At 35.1% G+C, this 12,578-nt stretch overlaps 1 long non-coding RNA gene across 1 annotated transcript; it reads left to right on the forward strand.

Annotated features, from left to right (window-relative positions):
• The first annotated feature begins 5,592 nt into the window (after nt 1–5,592).
• Nucleotides 5,593–8,561, forward strand: LOC130986069 (uncharacterized). Its single transcript, XR_009089158.1, has 2 exons — nt 5,593–5,864; nt 8,270–8,561. It is a non-coding gene; the product is annotated as an uncharacterized LOC130986069 (long non-coding RNA).
• The last annotated feature ends 4,017 nt before the right edge of the window (nt 8,562–12,578 follow it).

Below are 12,578 nucleotides of genomic sequence, written 5' to 3' on the forward strand. Positions count from 1 at the left end.
ACCAGATGGGTTCTTACTCGAGGTCATTTTGTTCGACCTAGTAGTTAATCATTTCATACCCTCTGGTCATTCTTTTGATTCTCTTGAACAATTTCTACAACACCTTGCTTTGATGTTGTGTTGAGTTTGAGCCTTGCAACTCGTGAGTTGTCATAATAGATTCCCTTGTTTGATAAGACCAAGAAGTGTTAGTCTACCGATGTAGTATACTACCCAAATTATGGCTTCGTATAATTGTGTCTCATTGTAATTAGTTGAGATTATTAGTCTTTGTCCTATAAATGATATCGACCACTCATTATGATAGAAATTCAGAGTTCAAGCTAAGACCGTAATATAGTGTTCGAGTACGAGGACTTAAGTTAATTGGTCTATGATAGTTTTAAGATAGATTCATAAGAAAGTGTTATGCATGTGATAGGTAACAAGAAATGGATTGATGACCATTTTGGTCTTTGGAAAATAGGATACTCCGTAGATGAGCCCTAGGAATGAGGTAGGAGTAATGAACCGCTGCAAAAGGACGAGGGAACTTATTCTCAAGTAAATCTCATGTATATAAATTGGAATTAAGAATCCAATTGATATGAGGAGAGACCCGAATCTATTCTAGATCGGAAAGTTAAAGTACTAAGGAATAAGTCGATACCTTTAGTAATAGTTCTTTGGAAGCACCATGACCAAGAAGAGGCGACGTGAGAACTCGAGTTTAGCATGAAGGAGAAATACCCAGAATTATTTCCTGTGGTACAAATTTCGTGACGAAACTTCTTTTAAAGTGGATAGTATGTCATACCCCGACTTTTAATCCCTGATTAAGGGCTTAATTATTAATAATTAGGATTCGGCATCCATTTATAATAAAAACTGGTTTGATTTATCTGATGTGATTTAATCATTATATATGTGTTTTAATGTGCTTAGTTAAAGGAAAATTTTTATAAATGTGGTGCATAAGTTTTAATTGGTGAGTTAAGTGTATTTATATGAGCCACATGAATTTTAAATTATGCATGAAGTCATGAATTTTATCTAAATTTGATAGTACATGTAACACCCCGTACTTTTCCCTATGTTGTGAGATAGTGTCTTAACACTATTGAGAATACTGAGATGTCAGAGAGATTGACTGTCCTATTAAGAAAATAGGAATAATGAGTTGGAAATAGAGTCGAGAAAGAAAGAGTGAAAAACCTTGATAAAAAAAAAAAAAATCGGTCGGAGAGACGTCTAGTTTGTCTGTGTTTGCCGACTGCTTTGACGTGATATTATGTGAAATTACGTGACTGATTGATTATGTGAGTTTTGTTACGTATGTCATTGTGAGCAAGTTATTATGATTTTTATTTGAGGATATTAGCACTTGGAATTTTAATTAAGTTTCTAAAGCAAGTGCAGTTTATTTTTACCGAGAAATCAAAGAATGCCGGTTAATGAAAATATTTCCAAGCATATATTTTGTTTTAAAATTATTTTTCCTATGAGAGGAATATTATAATTGAGTGAGTGCACTAATATTAGTGCTATAATTATTTTATGTGGTCACATGAATAATTATGTATTGGTATTTTATTAATTAGTACATTTCCATAGTTTTTGTGATTTATTTTTGATCACCTTTCTCACACTATTACTTTAATTTCCCTACCATGTGACTAAATACCACAATTTGCCAAGTGTAGAGATTATTGAAGAGAGTGTAGAGATTAGAGAGATAGTGTAGAGATTAGAGAGAGAGAGATCAAGACATTAATTGCCAATATTTCCTTAAGATTACAAAATCCTCTTTAAAGATCACAAGATCATTTACAATCTTGCAAAATCCTCTCTCACTACTCACTCATCATTTTCGACCAACACCTCTCTCCCTCTTTCTCTCACTTTCCTCCATTTTCCTCCATTGAAGAGACCTTCGGAGCTTCCAAAAATTTTACAAAACACCTCAATCCACTCTAAAATCTTCCATAAACACATCCTAGCTACTTATATTCAAGAGAATCATTGAAGAAAGACTTCCAAGCTAGAGTGAGAAAATGTGAGTTTTGGTGAGAAATTTGGGTAAGTGGTCATGTATTCCATAAATCTTGCTTGAATGATGTTGTATGAAGAAAGAAAATCACATCTCCCTTGTTCTTAAAATTTTCAAAAAAATGGGTCTTTACCCTTCAAAAATTTTCTTTTTCTTTCCTTGATTTGGGGGAAAAAAAATGAGATCTATGTGGTGTTTGTTGATGATTGATGTGTGTTGTGAAAGTATATGCTTTGAGATGTGAAAGTCGATTGAGTTTAGTTTACAAAAAAAATTGGGAAATTGTGAGTCGATGATTTATATGATGATTGATGATTATTGAGTTAATATATATGAATATCTTGATGATTAGCCATGAGATATAGATTTTTCTATTAGGTTAGTTTACCTAAAATTGGGATGTTGAGATCCTATGAATCAATTGATGTATTGATGATGGATTTGAGTTTATGAGATGATCTAGATGATTAATGATGGATGAGATTGAAGCTTGAGGTTGAGAAATGAAAAATGAAAAGTGTTAGTTTGAGGAAGAAGATGACATACATATGTATCTATATGTGATCTTGTTTTATGATGTTGATTTGTGCTAATTGGTAACCTAGGATGTTAGAACTATGATTTGATAAATAGGTTATACATGATTAGTGATATTTTCAAAAGAGTTTAGTTTAATAAAAATTAGGACTTTTTGCCTATGTGTTATTTAAGTTATTTTGGCTTAAGATATATGTATTTGAGCATGATATTAGTGTATAATTATGTTTGAGTAAGTCTTTTGTTGGCTAAGAAATTTTTTGACTTAGTTTAGTTTGTATGAGTTTTTTTTGAGTTTTCATATTTTGAGAAGTCGATGATTGATAAAATGAGGTCTAATTGCTTTATGACCATTATGTGAAAGTTTGTCATGTTTTATTAAGAGTTTTATGATGATACATGAAGTTTCATTAGAGTTTAGTACATGATAAAAGGGAATCTATATGTGTATAATGATTTATATGATGAATGAGATCATGTTTGAATAATTGAGTAATTTTGTGCATGAAAATGAAAAGAGAATTTTAATGATGCGTTCATTGAAACGTTTTACTAGAGATTTGAGGTTATGATGTAAGAAGAGAGTCAAGATTTGAGTATGATGAGCATTATAATGTGCCTGAATGTTTGTGAGTGTTATATGTGTTTAAAATGAGCTTTGATGAGTTTCCTTGAAGGAATGTTGAGTTGAGTATTTTAAGAGTTTGAGATGAGATTTTGGTGAATTTCGTAGGCCTACTGACCTACTGTGATCGACGGTTTTTCAATGTCAAAAAGCTTTGAAAATTTTATACCAAGTCTCTACATGAGTCTTGAGAACATCGGTAAAATTTCAAGTCATTTGGACTTCATTTACTATTTTTATAAAATACAAAACTGAAATTGCATATTACTACCGAGAGTTTCAGAGAGCAGGGGAAAGAGTCATTCATTTCAGTAGCTTCCTGTGTGATCTAGCTTTCCAAAATTTTATGGTATTAACCTTATTGTGTTAGCTAGATATCCACAAAATTTGAGCTCAGTTTGACAACATTTACTATTTTTCAAAAATCCAAGTTTTCGATTGCTCAAAACTGCCGAATATGGTAGACTGTAGTAAAACAGTCATGTCTCCTACAATACTTGGAGTTTTTGACTCTACTTTTTTTTTTATATGAAAATAGACTCGAAGACCTTTCTTTTGGTATGAGTCTCGAGTCCAAGAGGTGTCGGAGTAAGAACAGGTTAGATTTTGAAGTTGAGTCAGTGTAAAAATAGAGCATGTTTTGATAATGTTTGATTGTGTTTTCTTATGTGCCTTATGTGATTGTGTTGTCTATGTGTTGAATGAGATTAGACGAGCCTTATATGAGAGATAAATCGAGACTTAGTACCATGATTTTCTTGAAACTTATCCTTGAACTTAAGGATTTGAGATGAGTGGAGAGTTTATATAGAGATGAGTAAAGAGATAGAATATGAGATAGAGCATGAGTTAAGGCTTTATGAGTATGGATTTTAAAAGGATTAAAATGTTTTAAATCAATTCCTTTTTAATGGAGTTTAAAATGCTTATTTAAGTCATTTATAAATGAATAATGAGAAATGCGTAAAGAAGTTCGTAAATGAATCGCGGCATGAGATTTTCAATTTCCCTAGTAAACTAAGGAGATATTATGAAGGAACAAGCAATGAACGAGACTCTCACCACCGAGTCACTACAACAATTGGAGAAGGAAAAAGTTCACGCACAAACAAGATATGTACACCACCTCAAGATGGAGGTAAAGAAAAAGGAAATGGAAGGAAAGCACTAGAACTAAACTTAAGGTATAACCCAACCCCAAGGCTAGTAGGCTCAAGCTAAGAGAGTGAATGCTTTGACTAAAAAGTGCCAGAAGCTACAGCAAGAATAAAGTTGGAACGCCACCACAATAGAAACTTAGAAACCCCCATTAAATAATCATTTGAAAATGAGAAAATGAGTTTACATGGCAGAAGGAGTGCCATTAATCTTTAAGTGAAAGTTACCAAGATGATGAGAAAAGTTTGATATTAGAATTCCCTAGTCAAATCTGAGAAGGTGACTTAGGACGAAGGAAACAATTAAGGTAGTTCACCACTTTACTAAGATGAAGTGGGTGAAAGAAAGCTGTTAGGTCCTGAACTGGTCCAACAGATGGTTGAGAAGGTCGACCACATTAAGCAAAGAATTAAAGAAGTTCAAGATAGACAAAAGTCTTACGCCGATAAACGCCGATCGGAGTTAGAATTTAATGTTGGGGGATCGAGTTTTCCTCAAAGTCTCTCCCTCAAAGGGAGTTATACGTTTCAGAAAGTTATATAGGACCTTTTGAGATTCTAGATAAGATAGGCTCTTGTAGCCTATAAGTTGGCTCTGCCACCAAGCATTGTGGATGTATACAATATGTATTGCATCTCGCAATTAAGAAAGCATGTCATTAAGCAAGGTAAAGTAGTCCTAGCCAGGACCAAAGGGATTAAGAGAAATCAGTCCAGATACTTGATCGCAAGGTTCAAGTTTTACGAGGCAATAATATTGTTCTCGTCATGTAGTGGAACCATCACAGGATGGAAAAGGCCACAAAAGAGATGAATGAAACGAATGACTAGTATCACAAGCTAGAATACCAAATATGCAATTCCGAGGACGGAATTTTTTTTAAGGAGGGAGGGATGTAATACCCCGTTTCCCCGAGCTAAATTTATAATTTTTTTTAAACTTAGATTTAAGATGATTCACGCCGAAATGAGAAAAATAATTTACTTTAATTCCAACAAAAAGTGATTTACAAAATTATTTGTAAATTTAGTTATTTAAATTCTTATGCATTGCATATTTATTTAAATCAAGTATTGAGCATTGAGTATTTATCAAGATATTTATTTAGCGAACCCTGAGAAAATTCTTCAGTTCCAATGATCCAACCGTGAGAGTTTTTAATTGCCAAATCATTCCTTCAATTTATTCACACCAACGTTTTATCTGCCATACCTTTTCTCAGTTGGCCATGCCTTCTCCACTTTACAACACTAAAAATTAGCTAAATTCCCATCCACCACCTACTCCCACCCTGTACTTACTCTCTTTCCAGCTTTAAACCATGATGGAAAGTAAATATTGTAGTCATGTTTCCACTCTTCTCCTACGCCAATAATTCACAAGTCACCAACCTCAACATATACTCATTCAGAGTTCAAGTTTAGCTCAACATATACTCATTCAGAGTTCAAGTTTAGCCAAGAACAACAGGAAGCATATGACAACAGCCGCACGCCTCAATTTATAATTCCAAAGGTCCATTCTTTTCCATTATTTCCCTTACACCATTTGACTGTCAAGTTTCTTCTAGTTGCAAAATACTCATACATTCAGTGTATATATTGTGTATACTTTTATATATACATATGCAAATATTTGAATGAACAAATGACAATTTCATTACAAAATACATATGCAAACAACCTGTTTTTGTATATACATATATGAAGCATGTTTATTTAAAAAGAATAGAATAAAGAGAAGAAGTAGAACTATGTTTTTCCCTTTTGTTGTTGGTATCGTATGTGTGGTGGGCCGAGTCGAGCGGCGTCGGGATGGCGGCGAGCTCGCTGCCGGCCATCCGGCCAAGGGTAGGAGAGGAAGGGCACGGCGGTAGTGCCGCTGCTGCTCGACCACGGACGGAGAAGAGAGAGGGGATTGGCGACGGCGATGGATTTTCCGATCTATTGAGAGAGCCGATCAGTCGGGGGTGAGGGAGAAGTGGCCGGAGCGACGTTTGTCGCCGGGCACGATGGAGTAGCAGCGGGGTGATTAGCGGCTTGTCGCTGCTGCTCCCTGGCGAGCTTCCGCTGCGTCGAGACTTTTGAGCAGTCGAGAGAGAGGAAACCGAGGCAAAGGAGAGAGGAAGATGATGTGGTGAGTCGACGGAAGCGGCGCCGGTCGTGGTGGCTCCAGCCTTCGGCTGGAGAAGATGAACCAGGCGCGGCGGCGACGGTGGCTCGGCTGCTGTTGCCGGAAGGCCGAGAGAGAGATCGCGAGGAAGGTCAACGGCGGCAGTCCACTTCTTCGGCTGTCGTCGGGCGATCTGTGAACGGACGGAGAGAGAAAAGAGGTAGGCGGATGCCGGTGGCGTGGAGCTACTGGTAATCGTCGGTCAAGCTTGAGCATGAGAGAGACGGTGGTGGCGGTTTTGGCCGCTGCTCGCCGGGAGAGAAGAGAGGTGAGGGAGACAGTCGAGAGAAAGATTTGAGGGAGGAGAATAGAGGGGTCGAGGGTGATGGTGAGGATGACAGAGCGGCGCTCATCGCCGGGATGGTGGCACGCGGCCGTGAAGTCCGAGAGAGAGAGAGGGATTGAGATCTGTAATTGTTATGCGTGTGTGTGTGAGCGGCTGAAAGGGGGGGAAGAAAAGGGAGTGGAATGTAGGGTTGGGCTTTGGAGTGGGCTTGAGTGTTGGGCCGGGTTTTAATTAGTGATGGGCTGGGTTTTAATTAGTTTTGGGCCGAGATTTTTTTTATTTATTCTGATTGGGCCATTTTCATTTAATCAACTGGGCCGATTTTTATTTAGTTATTGGGTTGGGGTTATTTATTTCTTTTGTTGGGCTGCATTTTAAAAAAAAATGGTTGGCCCTTGTATTTTTTTTATTTAAATGAGCTATGCAGATTTTATTTAAATGAATTGCACTATTTTAATTAATTAGACTTATTAAGTTTGATTAATTATTTTTAATTTGCATAATAATATTATATTATTATTATGTGCATATTTTAAGTAAATTACTTATTATATGCTAAACATGACATGATTTGCATTATATTTTGCAATAAGAATAAAAGTATTTAATTGGTTTTAATTATAATTCCAATCATTAAAGAAAGATGAGTAAGAATATTGTTGGTGTTCTTAACTCAAGAGAAATATTTTCAAGTATTTATTTATTAAATTTTGAAAACCCGGCTAAGTGAATCATAGAATGTTAAGCACTACACCATGACTTAAGATTAGATACAAGGAGACCTATTGAGAATAGATTTCTTGTAGGCTTCGAGCATCAGAAGGATTAGCACTGCTATTCCGATTCAGAGATAAGGTTAAACGACAGGCTTTGCCTATACAGGTGGGCATTACTTTTACTATACGTATATAGAGATCCCCTGCGTGTCGTAGGCCTCTTATACGAATATATGCATGAGATGATTTTAACTGTTAATTTCAGTTTATTATTATGCCCAAATGATAAATGACTCTTATGAAATGAAAATGAAATGTTTATGAAATGAAATGATTGACTGCCAAAAATGTTTATGTTTTTATATGTATCCTATCTGTGTTGGTTCGCCAACTTTAAAGGAAATCCAATTGGGATCCTATGCTAGACAAAGGTCGCTAGCTAGGGTTAACGTGTACACTCATGGAGACCGCGAGTCGCTTGCGAGCGGTCTTGGCGTCCGTGGTAAGGAGGCCTCCTTCCCGGCGCGTGATAGAAAGGAACAGATATGGATCATATGAAGGAAAATGATCGGCCGATCGACTTTATGAAAATGAAAGAAATGTTTTAGTAAGCGCAGGTCTTTCAAGAAAACCCCTGTGTGTTACTGTTATGGCAGTTCAATTTATATATGTATGCATGTTGTATTTTCGGCTATGCCCACTGAGTATTTTTATACTCAGCCCTGCATGTATTTCTAAATGTGCAGGTTGAGCAGTTGATGGAATGGAATGATGTTGAGCGGGTGTTCCTTTGACATTTCAAGAAATGTAACCTTGAGTATACATTTTCATATGTATATCTCACACGTTTTCCGCTGCAAAACACTTTGATTAGGATAACTCTATGTTATGAAGTTGTTACACGTGTTATTGGGTAACCCACCTTAATCAGTTCTCTTTTATGTGTATGTTTTATAAGTATCCAAATGATCATATATGATCCTAGCTTTTTATCTATAAGTGATATTTTCATATACTTTAATGTTAAGTAATTGTCCATTTCCATTTCTTATTGTTCACCCCAAGTCATAACCCCTGTTAACCCGTCATTGGGATAGTGGGATGCGACAGAGTGGTATCAGAGCGGTTCGTTCGCTCTGGCCCTAGAAACCTTATTCTAAAGAGTCGAGTTTAGTTTGATTCTTTATACTTACATGGGTTCATATGGCACCGCTCAACACTCCATTGCATCGTGCTCAATCAAGGAAAGAAGGTAACTGCAGTTTCAGCGTTTTAAAGATGTTAATGTTCTAAAATGCTTCATGAATATGTTTATGTGAAGAGCATGTTATGATGAAATGTTGAATGTTTTGCCTTTCATGGCATATTTTCGCAGTCTATGATGTTATGATCAGATGAATGATAGAAAAGTGACATATGTTTTCCCAGAGAACATAGATTGCTATAAGATGCATGATCACAATTTCAAAAGAACATAGACTACTAGATTAGTAGGATATCTCTACAATCTAGATTCTTAAGGTAATGATTTAGAAGAATGAAAGAGAACTTAGAACGTCTCAGCTCCCTTAAGAAAATGATGGTTCTTTTGAACTACAAAGAGGAATGAAAAGATATGTACGAGGTAAAGGAAAAGCACAGAATGAAAATACGAGACGAATTATAGGTAAACGTTGCATCAAAGGTTGAACCATAGTCTCTACGTTCGAATGTTCAAGTGCGACGGAACATCGAATCGACTTTTGCTACACGATAGATTTTAAGAATAGTGTGTTTTGCCTGTGTACGTATGTCTGTGTGTATATGTCTTAAGAGAGGTTTGGGGTTTGAGATCAATAGGATAAGGAACCTTAAGATAAGTTTAGTTGTCATGATGAACTTATGCTTTGTTATGTATAGTATGTTCATGGCTCTCCAAGTTCGGGACGATGTTTCCCGTGTGACTGGGAGGTGATGATGTTGGACCTGGCCAGTCCACATGATCCAAATCTCAGTAGACGTCTTTTGGGTTGAAAACCCATGTGTTTCAACTTTCGGATGAAAAACCAGATGGGTTCTTACTCGAGGTCATTTTGTTCGACCTAGTAGTTAATCATTTCATACCCTCTGGTCATTCTTTTGATTCTCTTGAACAATTTCTACAACACCTTGCTTTGATGTTGTGTTGAGTTTGAGCCTTGCAACTCGTGAGTTGTCATAATAGATTCCCTTGTTTGATAAGACCAAGAAGTGTTAGTCTACCGATGTAGTATACTACCCAAATTATGGCTTCGTATAATTGTGTCTCATTGTAATTAGTTGAGATTATTAGTCTTTGTCCTATAAATGATATCGACCACTCATTATGATAGAAATTCAGAGTTCAAGCTAAGACCGTAATATAGTGTTCGAGTACGAGGACTTAAGTTAATTGGTCTATGATAGTTTTAAGATAGATTCATAAGAAAGTGTTATGCATGTGATAGGTAACAAGAAATGGATTGATGACCATTTTGGTCTTTGGAAAATAGGATACTCCGTAGATGAGCCCTAGGAATGAGGTAGGAGTAATGAACCGCCGCAAAAGGACGAGGGAACTTATTCTCAAGTAAATCTCATGTATATAAATTGGAATTAAGAATCCAATTGATATGAGGAGAGACCCGAATCTATTCTAGATCGGAAAGTTAAAGTACTAAGGAATAAGTCGATACCTTTAGTAATAGTTCTTTGGAAGCACCATGACCAAGAAGAGGCGACGTGAGAACTCGAGTTTAGCATGAAGGAGAAATACCCAGAATTATTTCCTGTGGTACAAATTTCGTGACGAAACTTCTTTTAAAGTGGATAGTATGTCATACCCCGACTTTTAATCCCTGATTAAGGGCTTAATTATTAATAATTAGGATTCGGCATCCATTTATAATAAAAACTGGTTTGATTTATCTGATGTGATTTAATCATTATATATGTGTTTTAATGTGCTTAGTTAAAGGAAAATTTTTATAAATGTGGTGCATAAGTTTTAATTGGTGAGTTAAGTGTATTTATATGAGCCACATGAATTTTAAATTATGCATGAAGTCATGAATTTTATCTAAATTTGATAGTACATGTAACACCCCGTACTTTTCCCTATGTTGTGAGATAGTGTCTTAACACTATTGAGAATACTGAGATGTCAGAGAGATTGACTGTCCTATTAAGAAAATAGGAATAATGAGTTGGAAATAGAGTCGAGAAAGAAAGAGTGAAAAACCTTGATAAAAAAAAAAAAAAAAAAATCGGTCGGAGAGACGTCTAGTTTGTCTGTGTTTGCCGACTGCTTTGACGTGATATTATGTGAAATTACGTGACTGATTGATTATGTGAGTTTTGTTACGTATGTCATTGTGAGCAAGTTATTATGATTTTTATTTGAGGATATTAGCACTTGGAATTTTAATTAAGTTTCTAAAGCAAGTGCAGTTTATTTTTACCGAGAAATCAAAGAATGCCGGTTAATGAAAATATTTCCAAGCATATATTTTGTTTTAAAATTATTTTTCCTATGAGAGGAATATTATAATTGAGTGAGTGCACTAATATTAGTGCTATAATTATTTTATGTGGTCACATGAATAATTATGTATTGGTATTTTATTAATTAGTACATTTCCATAGTTTTTGTGATTTATTTTTGATCACCCTTCTCACACTATTACTTTAATTTCCCTACCATGTGACTAAATACCACAATTTGCCAAGTGTAGAGATTATTGAAGAGAGTGTAGAGATTAGAGAGATAGTGTAGAGATTAGAGAGAGAGAGAGATCAAGACATTAATTGCCAATATTTCCTTAAGATTACAAAATCCTCTTTAAAGATCACAAGATCATTTACAATCTTGCAAAATCCTCTCTCACTACTCACTCATCATTTTCGACCAACACCTCTCTCCCTCTTTCTCTCACTTTCCTCCATTTTCCTCCATTGAAGAGACCTTCGGAGCTTCCAAAAATTTTACAAAACACCTCAATCCACTCTAAAATCTTCCATAAACACATCCTAGCTACTTATATTCAAGAGAATCATTGAAGAAAGACTTCCAAGCTAGAGTGAGAAAATGTGAGTTTTGGTGAGAAATTTGGGTAAGTGGTCATGTATTCCATAAATCTTGCTTGAATGATGTTGTATGAAGAAAGAAAATCACATCTCCCTTGTTCTTAAAATTTTCAAAAAAATGGGTCTTTACCCTTCAAAAATTTTCTTTTTCTTTCCTTGATTTGGGGGAAAAAAAATGAGATCTATGTGGTGTTTGTTGATGATTGATGTGTGTTGTGAAAGTATATGCTTTGAGATGTGAAAGTCGATTGAGTTTAGTTTACAAAAAAAATTGGGAAATTGTGAGTCGATGATTTATATGATGATTGATGATTATTGAGTTAATATATATGAATATCTTGATGATTAGCCATGAGATATAGATTTTTCTATTAGGTTAGTTTACCTAAAATTGGGATGTTGAGATCCTATGAATCAATTGATGTATTGATGATGGATTTGAGTTTATGAGATGATCTAGATGATTAATGATGGATGAGATTGAAGCTTGAGGTTGAGAAATGAAAAATGAAAAGTGTTAGTTTGAGGAAGAAGATGACATACATATGTATCTATATGTGATCTTGTTTTATGATGTTGATTTGTGCTAATTGGTAACCTAGGATGTTAGAACTATGATTTGATAAATAGGTTATACATGATTAGTGATATTTTCAAAAGAGTTTAGTTTAATAAAAATTAGGACTTTTTGCCTATGTGTTATTTAAGTTATTTTGGCTTAAGATATATGTATTTGAGCATGATATTAGTGTATAATTATGTTTGAGTAAGTCTTTTGTTGGCTAAGAAATTTTTTGACTTAGTTTAGTTTGTATGAGTTTTTTTTGAGTTTTCATATTTTGAGAAGTCGATGATTGATAAAATGAGGTCTAATTGCTTTATGACCATTATGTGAAAGTTTGTCATGTTTTATTAAGAGTTTTATGATGATACATGAAGTTTCATTAGAGTTTAGTACATGATAAAAGGGAA

This window comes from Salvia miltiorrhiza, chromosome 5 (genome assembly GCF_028751815.1).
Source record: "Salvia miltiorrhiza cultivar Shanhuang (shh) chromosome 5, IMPLAD_Smil_shh, whole genome shotgun sequence".
Classification (NCBI taxonomy): Eukaryota; Viridiplantae; Streptophyta; class Magnoliopsida; order Lamiales; family Lamiaceae; genus Salvia; species Salvia miltiorrhiza.